The 18,581-nt window shown below is 38.9% G+C and overlaps 2 long non-coding RNA genes across 12 annotated transcripts in view; one reads left to right on the forward strand and one right to left on the reverse strand.

Moving 5' to 3' along the window:
* LOC140517886 (uncharacterized) overlaps nucleotides 1-18,581 on the forward strand; it is a 138,217-nt gene that overhangs the window by 44,363 nt on the left and 75,273 nt on the right. The gene's annotated exons all lie outside the window — the stretch shown is intronic.
* Nucleotides 7,418-14,218, reverse strand: LOC140525421 (uncharacterized). The gene is made up of 3 exons (XR_011974036.1): nucleotides 14,058-14,218; nucleotides 13,274-13,416; nucleotides 7,418-7,725 (listed from the first exon to the last, which is right to left on the reverse strand). It is a non-coding gene; the product is annotated as an uncharacterized lncRNA (long non-coding RNA).

Below are 18,581 nucleotides of genomic sequence, written 5' to 3' on the forward strand. Positions count from 1 at the left end.
TGGGTCGGTGGCTACCAGCTTTTATAGGACTCAATTTGAAAAGATGGGGTTGAAACTACACTCTTAATTTTGGTACCTTAAATAGATAAGAAAGTTTTTTGATGGAATCAAAAGGTATCAGAGTTAAAAGGGGAAAGGGGAGTTTCAATTTTACCCTATAAGCAAAGAAATTATAGAAATCAGTTGAGAACTAGTTTATTTGGAATGATGGATGCCTGGGCTTCTGGCAAGATTGGATGGAATAGCCTTCTCTCTCCTTTACTCCTTCCCTCTCTGGGGAATTCCAAAGGAAATAGATGTTTGGGAAAAGAATGGGAGACCAGTCACCTTCCAGAAATGGAGGAGGAAAAAGTGTTAGTGACCAAGTGAGGGTGACTGGTGCTTCCCCTGGTGCCTAGTGTTGTCTGATTTATACTATCGTTACTCTACCCCCCATCATTCCTTGAGCTCTGAGACCTTCGCTCAGATCTAATGGAGGCCATTGGCCCCAGACATTAGTCATCTCCCTGTTAAATTATATTCACAACCCCATCTAGGCTGCCATCAGGATTCTCATGCCTCCCCATTGTCTTATCACTCTGTATGGTCCCCTCTCCTTTATAGAAATCCCTCAAGTTCCATGTCATTGGCATCAGGGAACTCTAGGTAAAAATATCTACTGGGCTGCCATAGGCATATCCCATAGCATAAGTCTCCAAGACAACAACATCAGAAACCAAAATGAGGGTTAGGGGATAAAAGGGCTTTGTAACTTTGAAGTATTATGTATATTGAATTGTTATTCCTGAGTACAGAGGAGCATGTGAAGAATATGATGGAAAGTATGACTCAGGACTGAGAAACAAGAGACCAAAGTCCCTACACAGAAGCCTCACACCAACATATCATAAACCCAGTCTTCAAGAAGAGTCAGGAGCCATTGAAATTGAGTGTTCTGTGTGTTTGCTTTGACTGTTCCTGTGATTTTATTTGTTCCAGTGAGGAGCTTCCTCTGCCAAGCAGATCTGGGGTAGCTTCTTTGCAATGTATAGTCTTATGGAGTTGCTAGGGCATTAATGGGTTAAGCAATTTACCCTGAGTCATACATTTCTTTTCTTAAGTGATTGGTTACAGATGTGGGAATCATTTTTTAATTAGCTGTCTTGGTACAGTCAGACCATCAAATTGTTAGAAAAAAGATAAAAATCAATGGCACATTAGAAAAAAAAAATGAGAAAATACTAAAATAGCTACAACCTGACCTATTCCAAGATATCCATCAATCAATAAGCATTTATTGAGGATTTACTATAAGCCAGTCCCTGTGTAAGTATTATCTCTGCCCTCATGGAGTTTACATTTTGATGGAGAGGGATAACATGTGAATATGTAGATTTATGCATATATTTATATATACATGATACATACAAAGTAGACAAAATAATCTTTGAGAAAAGACATTAGTAGCTAGAAAAATTGGGAAAGACCTCTTCTAAAAGATGGTGCTTGAGCTGAGTCTTTTTAAAATTTATTACAAAAAGTGTTGCTATAAGTGTTTAGGTGTATATGGGAACTTTTTCTTTTCAATGGCCTCCTTGGGGTATAAGCCTAGTAATGGAATCTCTGGGTCAGAGGGTATGAACATTTTAGTCACTTTATCCACATAATTTCAAACTGCTTTTCAAAATGATTATACCAATTCATAGTTCTGTCAACAATGTACCAGTGTGCCTATCTTCCCGTAACCCCTCTGACATTAACTATTTATTATCATCTTTGCCAATTTTCAGGGTGTGAAATGAAACTTCAGGGTTGTTTTGATTTGTACTTATTAGTGATGATTTGGAGTTTTCTTTTGTGTAGTGGTTCAACTGTATCTTAAAGGAAGCTAGGGGTTTAAGAGGAAGAGGTAGGGAAGGAGTTGTGTTGTTCCTTTGTTTTGAAGACATCAGAGAAATGATGACATGACTTGCACTTGACTTTGTTTTGAGTGAGGGAAGGCTTCTTAAGGTCACCAGCCTCACTTTCTTCTCCTGAGCTATCTGGATCCGGTGACCAGATGTTCATCAAGATGGTCCAGGATGCAAAGGGAGACCTTGTCAAGCATTCTAGGAATGGAAAACAATTACTTACAAAAGCACAGAGATGAAAAATATAGGTCAATAGCTAGAGGGGATGCTAGGTAGGGGTTTATAAGGACAGAGGAGACTTGGGTGTGCTTGCGGGCAGCAGGAGAAGAAGTAGGAGATAGGGAGAGATTGAAGACTAGAGAGAGAGTTGGGGATGATAGTAGGGACAATCTGTGAAGCAGATAGTAGGGGATGAATTGGCTTTAGCAAGAAGAGTGAGTTCTTCATCAGAAACTAAGGTGAGGGAGAAGTTAGTTGGTCTTGTCAGAGGAATGTGAGAAAGAAAAGGGTAGAAGCAGGAGTTTGAATTGAATAGCCTAGATTTTTTTGGATGAATATGAAAACCAGGTCTTCAGCTGAAAGGATAAGAGAAGGGGAAATTGGATGAGACATGAGCAAAGAAGAAAAAGTCTGGAATAGCCTCTGTGATGAGTGGGATAGAGAAATGATCTCCAAAATGATCGTTAAAAAAATTGATCAGTTAAATATTTTGAGTTTGCAGACTTAATATATGTGCATTTACTTATATACATTATATATATGGGCTGTGGTACCAGTAATACATTATAATACTTTTTAAAGTTTTATTTATTTTTAGTTTATGGAAGAACAAGCATTTTCATAACATAGTATAATAAAAAAGATTGCAATCGAAACTGTAAATCTATTATGTACAACTTGCTATTCCTTTAAAATATATAATAAAGTTATCATGTAAATTTCTTTTCTTTTTTTCCTCTCCCCCAGAGATGGCTATCATTAGACACAAATATGTGTACACATACACATATATAAAATCATTCTATACAAACTTCTAGTTATCAGTTCTTTCTCTGGATAAAGATAGCATCTTCCTTGATAGATATTCTTTGGAGTTAATTTGGGAACTTGTAACAGTCAAAATGACTTATTTGCTCAAAATTGTTCTTAAAACAATGTCATTGTTACTGTATACAATTTTCTCTTGTTTGCTCATTTTGTTTTTCATTATTTTGTGAAAATCTATCCTTTTTTCCCTAGGATCATCAAACGCATTGTTTTTTGTAGCACAGATTCCATCACAATCATGTTACAAACTTGTTCATCTATTTCCTCAATTGATGGACATCTCTGCAATTTCCAGTTCTTTGCTACCACAAAGAGAGCTGCTATAAGCATTTAGGAACGTATTGGTTTTTTTTCCTTTTTTCATATTCAGTGAATATCATTCTGTTACTTTACTCAACACCAGCAACCTCCTTCCACACCAGGATGGTCCTACCCTTGATCTTACCACCCACAAGTGTTGTCTTATTTCTTTCTTCTCTTTTTTAGCCAAACTCCTTGAAAAAGCTATTTTATTGCCTGTATTTCTTCTACTCTTTCCTAAACATTCTTCAGTCTGGTTTTTGATTTCAAATGAAATTCTGCCCTCCAAAGTTACCAATGATCTCTTAATTGCCAAATCAATGGTCTCTCCTCAGTCATCATCCTTCTTGACCTTTCTGCAGTATTTACCACTGGTGACTTCTCTTGCTCCCTAGTCTTTTGTCTCTTGGCGTTCATGACTCTTGTCTCTTGGTCATCACTTACCAATTTGACCACTCCTTATTACTCTGCTTTACAGGATTTTCTTCTTGAGTGTATGTCTCAAAGTTATATTCCAGGCCCTCTTCTTCTTTCTCTTTATTCTCTCCCTAAATGACATACATCATCAGCTCCTAATCACTATCTCTATACAGATCACTCTATCTCTATATCTATCCATCCATCCCTAATCTCCCTCCTGAGTTCTGTTTCCACAACATTAACTGCCTATTGGACCTTTTGAACTAGATATCCTATGGACACCTCAAAATCAGCATATCTAAAACAAAACTCATTATCTTTCCCCTTCAAACACACTTGTCTTCTGACTTCCTTTATTTCTGTTGAAGGTACCACTGTTCTTCCATTCACCCAGATTTTCAACCTCTGTATTATTCTAAAAACCTCACTTTCCTGCCCTAAAATATATAGTTATCAGATCTAATAATTTCTAATTCTACATTCTATTATTTCTATTTCTACATCTCTCACATATACCCCGTCTCTGGAATCAAAAAGTTACTACCCTCATCCAGGCCATTATCACCTCTCACCCTATTTACTATTTCAATAGCTTTCTACATGTCTCTCTGCATTGCCTCTCTACTCTAATCCATCCCCTCCATAGATAGTAGATTTCTTTAACATGCAAATCAGATCAGGTTTCTTCTCTTATTGAATGAACTCCAGAACCAATCTAGGATCTTCTGTTTGGCATTTAAAGTGCCAAACTATCTTTCCAATCTTACTATGCCTTACTCCTCTTTAAGCACTGTCCAGTCCAACCAAACTACTTTTCTTACTCTTCCTCACACATGCTTTCCCTTGCCCATGTCCATGGCCTTTGTACTGGCTCTTCCCCATGCTTGGAATGTCTTTCCTCCTCACTTCTACACTTTAGAAGCCTTAGCTTCCTTCTAGATGTATATGCTATCTCTACATAAGAGATATGTCTGATCAAAATAGAAGATGAGATGATTTAGAGAAAAAGGCATGAAAGGGAGTGCTCTACAGATATCCTTGTAATGTTGGGGGGGGGGGGACAGGGAGCTCCCTAGCATATTGGATGGACTCCCTGTGGCAAATTAATGGGAGGATGCGGGAAAGAATCCCACAGAATAGGCACTGGATGGATTTCCATCTGCATTCTCAGAGGGAATATCCAAATAGATGAGATAAAAAATCTCACATAATCCTATGATCTTATTTTCCCTATTAGATGAGGGGAGACAGTTCCATTTTTCATCTTTGAGCATCCTCAGCATGATTCTTTGCGGTATAGTTAGGCCATTGAATTCAATAATAATGGGAGGCACCTAGGTGCCAATAGTGGAAAGTGAAAGTCTTGGAGTTGAGAAGACCTTAGTTTGAATCCTGACTTAGTTACTTACTTAAGTGTGTGACCTTGGGAAAGTTACTTAACCTCTCTCAGCCTCAGTTTCCTCATCTGCAAAATGGAGCTTGTTGTGATGATCAAAATGAATGAATGAATATATATATATATACATATACATGTATAGTGCTTTGCAAACCTTACAATGCTATGTAAATTTTAGCCATTATCATTATCATTGTTATCATCATCATCATCACTTTGAAGGGCCTATTGTCATTGCTGCATGATTGATAAAGTGAAGAGATACCTTTTTATAGACATGCAAATGTCAGGTCCCTCATAATATACTTTGCATAATATTCACTTGAATATTCTGTGCATCTCCTTCAAGACTGTTTGTTTTTGTCATTGAATCCCCAATGCCAATAGCATAGAGCTAGTAGTCGCTTAATTAAAGTGCCTGTTGAATTCAGTTGGATTTAATTTACCACATGCATGCCGTAAAAGCCATATTCCTGATGACTAAGTCACCCGTCAAGAGCATTGGAGCTGTAAAACAAGCAAACAAACAAGAACATACAAACTCTGAAGGAAGAACTGCACGTGGGTTATTTTCCTATGAGTTTGAAGGCAGTGAGCATACCCTATAACACAGCAACAGGGAGGCCCTGGTGCTGTTGATCTGATTTTGATTCAACCTCTTGCTTCTCTGCTATAGCTGTGGCAAATAATGGCATGACTGATGATGATGGGGAACTTTTAGTTATCTCAGGATTCAGTTTCATATTTCTTTGTGTACTTGTTTTACTTCCTGAGTTTGGGGCTTAGGAAGCTGTCTTGTTTATAGATTCCTCAGAACAGAGACTTCCCCCCCATCCCCCAACAGTGCCTGCAATGGTTTGTGACTTGCTCTAGGAAGTGGGAAAGGATTGAGAAATTGGCCTGATATGGTCAGATTATTTAAGTACTGATGAAGCATGACTCTGGACTAAGCAAATTAATCTGGTGTTTTGGTAAGTTAGTCAAGAAGCATTTATTGAGTGCTTACCATGGACCTGGCACTGTTCTAAGCACCAGGGATGAAAAAAAAGACAAGATAGTCCCTATTCCCACAGAGCTCACAGTCTAATGGTGGAGACAACATGAAAACAACTATGAACAAACAAGCTCTATACAGGATAATTTGGGGATAATTAATAGAGAGGAGGCATTATGATTAAGGAGAATTGGGAAAATCTTCTCATTTTTGCTGGGACTTGAAGGAGGCCAGGGAATCCAGGAGACAGAGAGAGGAGTGAGAGGATTCCAGGCATGGGGATAGGCACGAAAATGCCTGGTCTTTCTGTCTCTGATGTTCTCATCCCTACTTTCAAGAAATATCACTGGGAAAAGAAAGATAGACTTTCCTGCCCACTATATGCCACAAAGGCATTAGTTGTAGTGAAAATGACCATTGATTCCACCCCTAACCTTAATCAAAGGGATGCCAACCACTGACCTTTTGTAATTCATCCTTCATTTTCAAAGAGGACCAAGGACATCATGGAGTGATGTCTTGACTTGTGCATGAATTGGATTAAAGTGGAGCAGAGTTGCACAAAGTCATCAGCCCCATTCTCTTTTCCTGAGTCAACGCAGTCCAGTGGCAAGACAAAAGTCAAGATGACTGGTGATGGCCTGGGATGTAGTGGATGACTTTGATGTCTTCAGTTTCTGAACAAACTCTAAGCACTCCACACAGCACTTGTTTCAGCCACTTTCGTGGCCGCTGTAACAAAATGTTCTTATCTACCTGTTCCATAGGGGAAAATCTTTATATACTTGGGATAGACATCCTTCTAACTCACTGACAGGCTCAAGGTCTGTTGATTATCCTCAACCTGGCTTAGCCTGTCTTCCCAGACAGTTTTACTGAGGTGTGGCCATTGTACATGCCACAGCTTCTTGGAGCCACTGGTGGGAGTTGAGTGACAGATGAACACCAAAGATGGATGAGAAGCCTTGAAGAGGGCTTAGCACATCCTCACACTAGAAGTACTAGTCTTCCCTGAACACCCCATAAACCCCTCTGGCCAAAAGGACTGATGGGGCATTGTACCCCACTACTATGATGTATTGGGTGCCCCACTAGAAAAACAACTCCAAATTGATGGTGGATCATCATCAGCATCTTCATGTAACCATGGATTATTATTCTAACTCCCACTTGCCCAGCAGGGTTGGGTCCTCAGAAGCAACTACATCTCTCCCAAAGGTCCTAATGACAACCCTTAGAGTGGGAGTGATTCTTATAATGGTATTGTCAAGTTCTGTTCAGCAGTATTCTCTCCTTCCCCCCCCCCCCAAATAAAAAAATTAGTTATCTCTTCAATGCATATAATAGCTGCTTCTTAGTGTCTCCCCAATATCTTTTGACTAATTATTTCTTCCACACCATCAATAATCAATTAACATCATTTAGCTTTTACAAAAGGGTATTTACTGAGAAAATATAGTAAGAAGGGAAGTACAAACACATCTCCTTGAACCAGGGCATACTCTCTCTTTGACCATCTCAGGCTTGTAAATTGACTACTACAAACATTTTGCCTACCAAATCACTTCCAAAGGTGACATAGTCAATGGATGAGGGAGTATCTCAGCTGCTTTGTTGATTCACCACTAGGCTGGGTCACACAGGTTGCTCTTCTGGATACTGGCATCTCACTATTACTACTAGGAAAGAATAATAATAGAAAATTTAAAAATTAATTAAATTTTAATTTGATAAATTAATTTAATTTAAAAACTTTTTAAAAAATAGGAAACAGCAGGGCCATGGGTTCCCTGACCACATGCTAACCTGGGTGGGAAGATATGATAGTCATAGATGGACCTGCTGCCACCTGCCACCTCTGCTGCCCCTATTACTTTTCACCCCTCACGAAGGTCCACAGCAGCTCATGGTAGGCAGGGTTGAGGATTCCTGCTGGTGATGTGACTAGGGGCTTTGGGATCAGGGTGACCAAATATTCTTGGTCTATGGAAAATTACATTTATAAAAGAAAACCTAGGTGTGGGATATTTATATGAGAATTAGTGTTTATGATTGGGCATGAGAGTACTAGGTTCTCAGATTTACTGATCTCCATTAATAAAGATAGGTGTCATCTCGATCTGCTAGCACTTCTACTTTCAGTAGATCATGAGTATGATCCTGTAATGCAGAAAGGCTTAGAGGAACTGCTTCTTAGTTACTTTTTGCCACATACCACACAGAGAGCCTCACTAGGTTGTCACAATGACACAGGGATGGGCCCATGAGTTGAGAAGGCACTTTAGAACACAGGTTTGGGTCTAAAGTAGTAATATTAACAAGGAAGTGAGCCATGGTTGAGTATGTGAAAATATTTAGAAAGGCACTAGCCTTTAGAAGACTCTTTGGCGCTGAACATTTGCATCAACTTGTACCACTCCAACTAAATAAGGTTGAAAAAAAGACTCTTAAAGTACATCAATCCGCAGCTTTTTTCCCTTAGGATAATTTTCACAAGTGTGATTGATAATATAATATTTGGGGAAAATGCACCTCAATTCAACAAACATTTATTTAAGGCAATAGGAATGCTGATTTATCTTTGCTTGGTGGCACGCTGGATAGAGTGCTGGGTCTGGAGTCAGGAATACCTGAGTTCAAATCTTGCCTCAGATGCTTACTAGTTGTGTGACCCTGAGTAAATCACTTAACTTCTGTTTGCCTGAGTTTTCTCATCTGAAAAACGGAGATAATAATAGTACTTACCTCCCAGGTTGTTGTGAGGGTCAGATTAGAGAGTCTATATAAAGTGTTTTACAAACCTTAAAGTGCTGTACAAATACTATTACCTTTATTATTCATTCGGTTTGAAAATCTCCAGTCTTCCAGTTTAGTTTCTTTGGGAACTTGAACCTGTACTCAGTAATAGAGTAGTTTTATGCAACTAGAAAACCACATATTTGATAGAATGAAATTAGTTCCCTGTTTCAGGTTGACTGCTAGACACCTTATGTTGTCTATCTGCTGCTTTATTTGCTCCAGATGACATTTGAAGAGTTAGTTAATTTTGCCTTTGGGATATTCCTAGGTGATGCAGCAGCCAGAGAGCCAGTCTGGGAGTTGGGAAGACTGAATTCAAATGCAGTCTCAGACGTTTACTAGCTGTGTGACTCTGGGCAAACCATTTAACTCTGTTTGTAGCAATGTCCTCATCTGTAAAATGAACTGGAGAAGGAAATGGCAAACCACTCCAGTGTCTTTGCCAAGAAAACACCGCAAAAGGGGTCACCAAGAAAGAGTCACGTACAACTGAAAATCAAAATGAACTCTAAATTCAATTGATATTTTACCTACCATCTTGAAACAACAACACCAGCCAATAACAGTTTGCAAATGTATACTTAGGTCTCCCAATTCGTGAGAATAAAATATCTTATGAAGTCACCTTATTTGAATTCACACTGCATATTTCCATTGGGCTGGAATCAGTTGCCATATTTTGTATAATTATAACTGGAATAGTGCGAATTCAAATATATAGGACCATTTCAAGGGATTCATTATTCACATGTGTGTATATCTATCTATCTATCTAGATATAGATATATATAAAATGTTCACAGTTAACGTTTATCTCTAAAATATTTTTCCTATGAATGTTATTAAAACCTGACAAGAACCACAAATAAAAGAAAGAAAGCAAAAAAAGAAGAAAGAAAGAATGAAAATGGATCTGTGATTGAATCTCCTAGTGTGGAAACTGCTCCATAGACACAAATTGGCAGCTCATTTGTAACTTATTTTCTTTAGAGTTGCCTGGGGGCAGTAAGTGTTAAGGGACTTGCCCATTCTCTTACAGCTAACAGGTGTCAGAGGTAGAAATTCAACAAAGGTCTCCTTGACTTCCAGATCAGCCCATTACCCCTACTATACCATTCTATCTTATCTGCTTGAAGTATTATATTCAAAGTTGGCTACTGATTTGTTCTTCTCTGCTCTTTCTAATGATCACTCTAACCTAAAGTTCCCTCCCTGTGCACAACCTATTCTAAGATACACAGCAGAGACAGAAAAGCAGAAATTCATATGAAAGTTGGCAGTGGGAAAAATTAGAGGAAGGCATGGCTCTGCCCGCTCCCACTTCCCTCCCCGTTTACTGATTATCTGCTTAGCACAAGGAAATTGCTTTGTCCTGGCTACTAGTCCCTCTCTCTCTGCCTCTGCACTGCAGGTCTCAGACTGAGCAGCTTTTAAAAAGTTCTTGCATTTCATCAAGTGCCTTGGCTTCAATTCTAGCCCTGGAGAATGTTAACTCTCTACTGAGTAAGCCACTCTGAAAAGTACATGGGGCTGGGGGCCCAAGACATGTGCAAAGTGGACAAAAGGGGTTGGCTCCTTAATACAGGATGAATTAGGTGGACAGCACTTGTCCTTGGTCCATCCTCAAAAGAGGACAGGTCCTTGTTTCTGTATTCTTTACATTTCTAGGGGTTGACTACAAATAAAATATGACAAAATTAAATACTTGGCAGTTCAGGAGTTAAAAAGGAAACACAAAAAATGGGGTGGGGAGGGGGTAGGGAAAGAAGCCAGGCAGCTGCAGTGGTTCCTCAGAGACCCCCTCCAGGCTGAACAGGGGCCTCAGCAGCTCCTTGGAGACTTGAACCCTGAGCGATGGAATTTTCCCCAGAGTTAACACTATTGTCCTTGCAAAGGCCTGTGACCAAGAGGAGGGGCTGGGCATCTCAGCTTTCCCTGAATACTTGGCTCTCAAGGAGCTCCCATGGGCTCCGTCTCCCCCAGCTGGAGTTAGGGGAAAAGGCAATGAGGTTGCAGCAGCCCCTCCCTCTCTCCCCCCAAATGGACTTCCATCAGCATGGGCAACAGTTGCCACTCGGCCCTCTCCCTCTCTCTGCACTACCCTATCCTTCCCCAGGCTGGAGTTACTGAAACAGAATAACAGCTTTGGTTGCCATAGCAACTGCCTAGCTTAAGTCTAAGGTTTTTTTAGAGGAGAGAAAAGAGGAGGTGGGGGTAGGGGAGGAAAGCTAAGCAGCCTGTGGGAGGGGGAAGGGGTGGGGACCAGCCTGCTGTGCAGGACAATTTAGTCTTGGGGGAAGCTTCCTCAGGTCTTGAAATGTGGGACTGACAAATCCCAAGAATTGGGGATGCTAAGGGTTTGGGGATGGGGGTTGGTGAGAGAAGGAGGGAGTCGCCTTTTCTGCTCTGCATTTTTATGGGAGAGCTGCAGATCTTTGAGCACATATGTTCTGTGGTCCATGGTGGGATTATTAATGCTTTGTCCTTTCATAGTTCTTTCAGAAACTTTGAAGGGCTTATCTTTCCCCCCTCAATGACTTCTGTGCACACTGCTCCCCATGTTGGAGATGATCTTCACCCACATCTCTGCCTACTGAAGCTCTTCCTTTCCTTAACACCCGTTTCCCCAAACAGTCTGTCTTCTCTGTCTCTCTCCCCTAGCTATAAGTAATCTCCAGTCTCTCATTCTCCTCTATTTGGACATCTTCTGTGCACTCAACCATTGTGATAATCTGTTATAGCCAGTGCAAGGAATAACTAACGGACCAACCCACTGAGTATCCATGAAATGTCCAGACGACTAAAGGAAGGTCCCACTATGTTGAGTGAACCCTTGTGGAATCCTCACAGAAGGTCATGGATAAGACAAACTGCCTAGGAAGAGCAAGCAGGGATGAATTGCCATGTGCTGCCCACTAATGTCCACACCACAGATGCATCACAATACTTTATTACTTCTTTAGGATTTTATCTCCTGCGCTAAGTAAGCTTACTTCCCTTACTCAAATCATCTTACACAGTAACGGCAATACTGTAATGATGATCAATTATGAAAGACTTCGCTATTCTGCTCAATACAATGGTTTGAGATAATTCCAAAGAACCCAGGATGAAAAATGCTATCCACCTGCAGTGAGAGAACTGATGAACTTTGAGTACAAATTAAAATATATTTTTTTCACTTTCCTTATTTTTCTTGCTTTTTTTTCAACATGACTAACATGGAAATATGTTTGGAGATGGGGGTGGAACTGCTTAGGTAAATTTAATAAACATTGATCTAATTGAATTTCATTTAATTGAATGGAATCAAACTACTTGAATAGTTTTTATTGCTTATTTTTAGCATATTTAAAAAAATTTTGAATTCCAAATTCTCTTCCCCTCTCCCAAATCTCCCACACACATCGAGAAGCAAGCAATATATCAATTATATGTGTGAAATCACACAAAACATATTTCCGTGTTAGCCATATTGAAAAAAAAGCAAGAAAAAGAAGGAAAGCGAAAAAATATACTTTAATTTGCACTCAAAGCTCATCAGTTCTCTTACTGAAGGTAGATAGCGTTTTTCATCATGGGTCTTCCAGTCTTAGATCATTGTACTGATCAGAATAGCTAAGTCTTTTCCAGTTGATCATCGTTACAATATGGCTGTTACTGTGTGATTTGAGTGTTTTTTGCTTTTCTTTGTATTACCAGTGCTTAGCAAAGGGCCTGATACACATAGTAAGCACTTAATAAATGCTTGTTGATAGGTGATATCAACTCCATTGAACACCAGAGGAAGGACTCCACAAGATAAATCAGATTAAAAAGCAGGTGCCTGGTTCCTGAAACTGATTTTGGAAGCCCTGGGCAGAGATAATTTTTTAATACCAGGAAGAAAGAAGACTGAAATTCAGACAAGTAAGAAGTGTAAACTCTGTTACTTGGATAGTGCATTCAGAACTAGTTGGATGGCTGGACTCAAAGAGTAACCAATGAATTAATGTCAACATAGCAGGTCTCCAATGGAGTACCCCAGGGATCTGGGCTTGGTGGCTCTCTGTCATTTAACATTTGTATCCAGGATGTGAACAAAGACATATATTGTATGCTCATCAGATTTGCAGATGACACAGTGCTGGAAGGGATATAGCTAATGTACTGAACTGCAACCAGGATCCGAAAAGATCCTTACGGGCTAGAGTATCTAATAAGGTGAAATTTAACAGGAAAAGTCTTGCACTTCAGCAAAAGAAATCAACTTTTCCAATATAAGTTGGGGAAGGCATAGAAAAATAGTGCTTGTTCTGAAAAAGATCTGGTGATTTTAGTGACGTTGCAAGCTCCATATGAGTTAGCAGCTAAAAAAAAAGCTAATTTAATATTGAACTGTAAGAAAGAAATAGCTTCCAAGAATAAGTAGGTGATATCCCACTGTACCTCAGTTCTGTATTATATTCAGTTCTGGGCATCATAGTTTAGGAGAGACTTTGATAAACTGGAGAGTATTCGGAGGAGGATCTCCAAGGTGGTGAAGGGCTTTCAGTCCATGACATTGATTAAGAGATCTGGGCATATTTGACCTGGAGAAAAAGACATGGAGTGGGGGGTGGGGTGATATGATAGCTATCTCAAGCATTTGAAAGACTGTTAGATCAGAGAGGGACTAGACTTATTTTGTTTGAACCTAGAGGAGAGAACCAGGATCAATGGATGAGAGTTACAAAGAAGCAGGTTTAGGTTTGATGCCAGGGAATGCTTCTCAACTCTTAGAGCTATCCAAAAGTGGAATGGGCTGCCTCAAAAGGCAGTGGGCTTCCCTTTCTTAGAGGTCATCAGGCACAGCCAGGACAATCATTTGTCAATTACATCAGTGATGTGCTTTTAAGTGCTTACCCATCAGATCACCGGGAAGGCGGGGAGGAGGGGTACAGAGAGGTAGACTCAAGATACGCTTTTATATTTAATTTGCATTACTAACATTTTCTCCATCATCACGTTCACAATTCTACGTGATAAAACAATAAAGGAAGCCACAATTTATAATTTGCTAGTTTCTGAAGTATCAATGCTCACACTGAAATTTTAACAATCAGCTTCTTCCAGCCATTCTAGCTGGCTCCAGAACACTATGCTAAAATAGGAATTTCTTTTGTGTGTGGGTAGGACTAGATAGTCACTGAGGTCCATTTCTAGCAATATTCAAAAATATTCTGTTACTGACCTGTACAGATATTGCTTCAGTCTTCTTCCTTTGGGAGAGAATCTTGTTAAAACTCACAGTAAAAAATGAAAACATTTAGCCTATGGAAAAAACAAACAGGTCATAAGAACCAAGGGAGATTAATAGTACAATAATCTATATCAATAATATAATGATATAATTGAGAATATGATAATCTAAATATAACCCTTTGAGCCATGATGTCAGACCATTTTAGTAAGGAAGATATTTGTCCATTTAGTAATTGTAGCATGCTATGACCTGTGGAAGGAGGAATGGAAGATGCTTAACCTTACTCTATTTCTTTCTATCTCCCCTCTTTTCCTGCCCTTGTTTTTTTTTTTTTTTTTGTATGCTGGTGTTCCCAGTTTTGCAGTGATGTTACCCTTATTCTCAAATACTCAAATGTACCTGTGATCTTAGTGATTTGGAATTTTCCTTCATTAATGTAGATCACAATCTATCTCCTTCTGACCATCTTGTGGAACTTTTGCCTTCATCCTTCCATAAGTTTGCCATAGATAGTCCACCCAATGTCCTGAAGGTCATCCTTGCTTTTCCATGAAATCATGATGATACCAGTGGAGAACCTGGGATGTCTACCAGTGTGTCCTCCTTTGCTGTGACCAGCCTGTTTTTCTTAATACATTTCCACGATGATATCTTTTACTCCGATTCTTCAAAAATATAACTTATTCTTTCCCCTTATTCTGCCCAATCCTCATTCACCTCTCTGCTGTTCTGTGATATTTGTTTTTAATTCTTTGGAAGCTATTGTGTCCCCTGTCTCATAGTCATACTACAATACTGCTAGAATATTGATACTAAAAAGGTAGGCCTTGGCTTCTGGGAGTTTGGAGTCATCTTAAGAGATCTCATAGTTTACTAAAGCCAATGTAGCCCAATCTCTTCCTGTTTAACTTCAGGGCCAACTTGTTATCCGTATCAAACTATATACACTGTCCTTCTAATTGCATGTCATAAATTGTGCAATTGACATTTCTCATCCACTTGGTCTTTCCTGTGTGAATGGACAGACTAAACTCCAAAAATGCTTATAGATAATTTCCAAGAGAATATGCAACTTTTCAGGGCTTAGTGTAATTAGAATTATGTCACCCCAAAACAAAAGTATCTGGAGGACCTCACTTACCTCAGAAAATCTCTCTTCAACTTGAACTTTGTACTGCATTTGCACCATGACAGCAGCAAATACGTTTTGCAAGTAGCTGTTTGATGTTTTCCTTAATATTTATGATGAGAAGATTGGTGAATAAGTTTATCTCTGTTGTGATAATATTAAGAAATCTTGAACAATGCATGAATGAGACAAACCTTATTGGAGGAAAGCCTTTAAGGTGGCATTTTGCCCTGCTGAATCAAATGCTTTTTATAACTAAGAAATACTGAAACTTCCAATATCAAGATGGCAGAGTGGCAAAGAAACCCTCTGAAGCCTTCCCAAATTCCCCTCCAAACAACTATAAACTACCTCAGAATTAATCTAGGAGCAGAGAAAAAGCTTACCAACACAAGAGGAAAAATCTGTCTTAGTGGGTTTGCAGGGGAGTGAGGTCTGGGAGCTGTAGTAGCCAACCTCATAGTAGGGGGCCTTTGGCAGGGCTCTTGGCCCTGGGGCAATCCACCAGGGAGGCCCCACCCTCCTGCAAACCAACAGTCCCTGTAAGCAAGCCAGCAGTGTCTGCAAATATAGCAAGGCCTCACCCCAGCAGCTCTACCCCCACCACAAGCCACTGACCAGGTCTTGACTCCTTTGCTGAACAATATGTGAGTCTCCACCCCAGGACTGGCCAACAGTAAGACACTCCCCCTTCCCCAAGAGAGGCCTTCCATAGCAACCCAGCAGCAGGGCCTTGCCCCTGGGGGCAACCAACAACAAGATCCCTCCCCCAGGGACAACCTGCAGAAAGACTGTTTCTATAGCAACCTGGCAACAAGACCCTGCCCCTCGGGCAGGCCAGCTGAGAAACCCAACACCCTGGAAAGATCAACAGAGAGCCCTACCCCCTAGTACAAGCCAGAAGGGAAGCATACCATCTAGTATAAGCAAACAGCTAGTTCCTGAATCCCAGTGAAAGCCTTAAGCAAAACCCTGAGCTCCATAAGAAAGAGACAGTGCAGAAGGAGAGTCCAACTCTCACATAAAAATACCAAATCACTAAATACACACACACACACACACAAAATGAGCAAAAAACCAAAAAGAACTTGACCATAGAAAGTTATTATTGTGACAGGGAGGATCAAGACATAGACTAAGAAGAGGACGGTAGTGTCAAAATGGCTACATGTGAAGCCTCAAAGAAAAATGTAATTTGATCACAGGCCCAAAAAAGAACTCCTGGAAGAGCTTAAAAAGGATTCAAAGAAGAAAATTGGAGAAGTAGAAGAAAAATTGGGAAAAGAAATGAGAGTATAGTAAGAGAATTGTGAAAAAAAGTCAATAGCATAGGTAAAGATATACAAAAATTCGCTGAAGAAAATAACTCCTTAAAAATAGAATTGGTCAAATGGAAAAGAAAGTACAAAAGCTCACTGACATTTAAAGAACAATTAATCCTAGTACTATATATACTATTTGGGAAAATAAGTCAAAAAGGAGTCCTACCAAATTCCTTTTATGACACAAATATGGTACTGATACCTAAACCAGGAAGAGCCAAAACAGAGAATGAAAATTATAGACCAATTTCTTTAATGAATATTGATGCAAAAAATTTAAATAAAATACTAGCAAAATACTAGCAAAGAGGTTACAGAAATTTATCACAAGGATCATACACCAGGTAGGTTTTATACTAGGAATGCAGGGTTGGTTCAATATTAGGAAAACGATCAGCATAATTGACCTTATCAATTACAAAACCAACAGAAACCATATGATTATCTCAACAGATGCAAAAAAAAGCCTTTGGCATAATACAATACCTATTCCTATTAAAATCACTAGAAAGCATAGGCATCAATGGAGTCTTTCTTAAAATCATAAGTAACATTTAACTAAAACAATCAGCAAGCATTATCTGTAATGGAGATAAGTTGGAAGCTATCCCACTACAATCAGAAGTGAAACAAGGATGCCAATTATCACCACTACTATTCAGTATTGTGCTAGAAATATTAGTTATAGCAGCAAGAGAAGAAAAATTATTGAAGGAATTAGAATAGGCAATGAGGAAACAAAACTATCACTGCTTACAGATGATTTGATATTACACTTAGAGAATCCTAGAGAATCACCTAAAAAGCTACTTGAAATCATTAACAACTTTAGCAAAGTTGCAGCATTCAAAATAAACCCACATAAATCATCAGCATTTCTATATATTACCACAAAGTCCAGCAGCAAGAGATAGAAAGAGAAATTCCATTTAAAGTAATTGTAAAAAGATCAAGGATATCAAGGGAATCAATGAAAAAAATGTAAAGCAAGGCAGATCTCAAACTGTATTATAAGGTTGTAATTATCAAAACAATCTGGTACTGGCTAAGAAATAGAGTGGCAGATCAGTGGAATAGATCGGGTACAAATTATATTATAGTAAAGGACCATAGTAATCTGGTATATGATAAACCCAAAGGTCTAAGCTTTTGGAGCAAGAAATTATTACTTCACAAAAAAACTCATAGAAAAACTAGAAAACAGTATGGAAGAAATTAGGTATAGACCAACATCTCACAACGTATACTCAAAATGAGTGCATGATTTACACATAAAGGGTGATACCATAAGCAAATCAGGAGACCATGGAACAATTTATTTGCCAGATCTGTGAATGTGGGAAGAATTTATGACCAAATAAGAGATAGAGAGCATTACAAATTGTAAAATAAATAATTTTGATTATGTAAAATTTAGAAGTTTTTGCACAAACAAAACCAATGCATCCAAAAATTATTAGGAAAGCAGAAAAATGGGAGAGGGGAATATTTGTAACAAGTATCTCTGATAAAGGTCACATTTCTCAAATACATAGAGAACTGAGTCAAATTTATAAAAATACAAGTCATTCTCCAATTGAAAAATGGTCAAAGGGTATGAACAGGCAGTTTTCAGACAAAGAAATCAAAGCATAGTCATGTGAAAAAATGCTCTAAATTATTATTAATTAGAGAAATACAAATTAAAACAGCTCTGAGGTACCACCTCACACCTATCACATTGGTTAACATGACCAAAAAAATAGATGTTGGAGGGGATGTGGGAAAACTGGCATACTAATGCACTGTCATGAATTGATCTAACCATTTTGCAGGGTCATTTGGGACCATGCCCATAAAGATTTAAAATTGTTCATATTCTTTGATCCAACAATAGCACTGCTTGTCTATATCCCAAAGACATCCAAAAAAGGTGGGGAAAGGACTTATCTGTACAAAAGTATTTATAGTAGCTCTGTACAGAAATATTTATAGCAGCTATTTTTGTGATAAATTGGAAATTGAAGGGATGTCCATCAATTGGGAAATGGCTAAATAAGCTATGGTATATGATTCTGATGA

Source organism: Notamacropus eugenii, chromosome 1 (assembly GCF_028372415.1).
Source record: "Notamacropus eugenii isolate mMacEug1 chromosome 1, mMacEug1.pri_v2, whole genome shotgun sequence".
NCBI classification, from domain to species: domain Eukaryota; kingdom Metazoa; phylum Chordata; class Mammalia; order Diprotodontia; family Macropodidae; genus Notamacropus; species Notamacropus eugenii.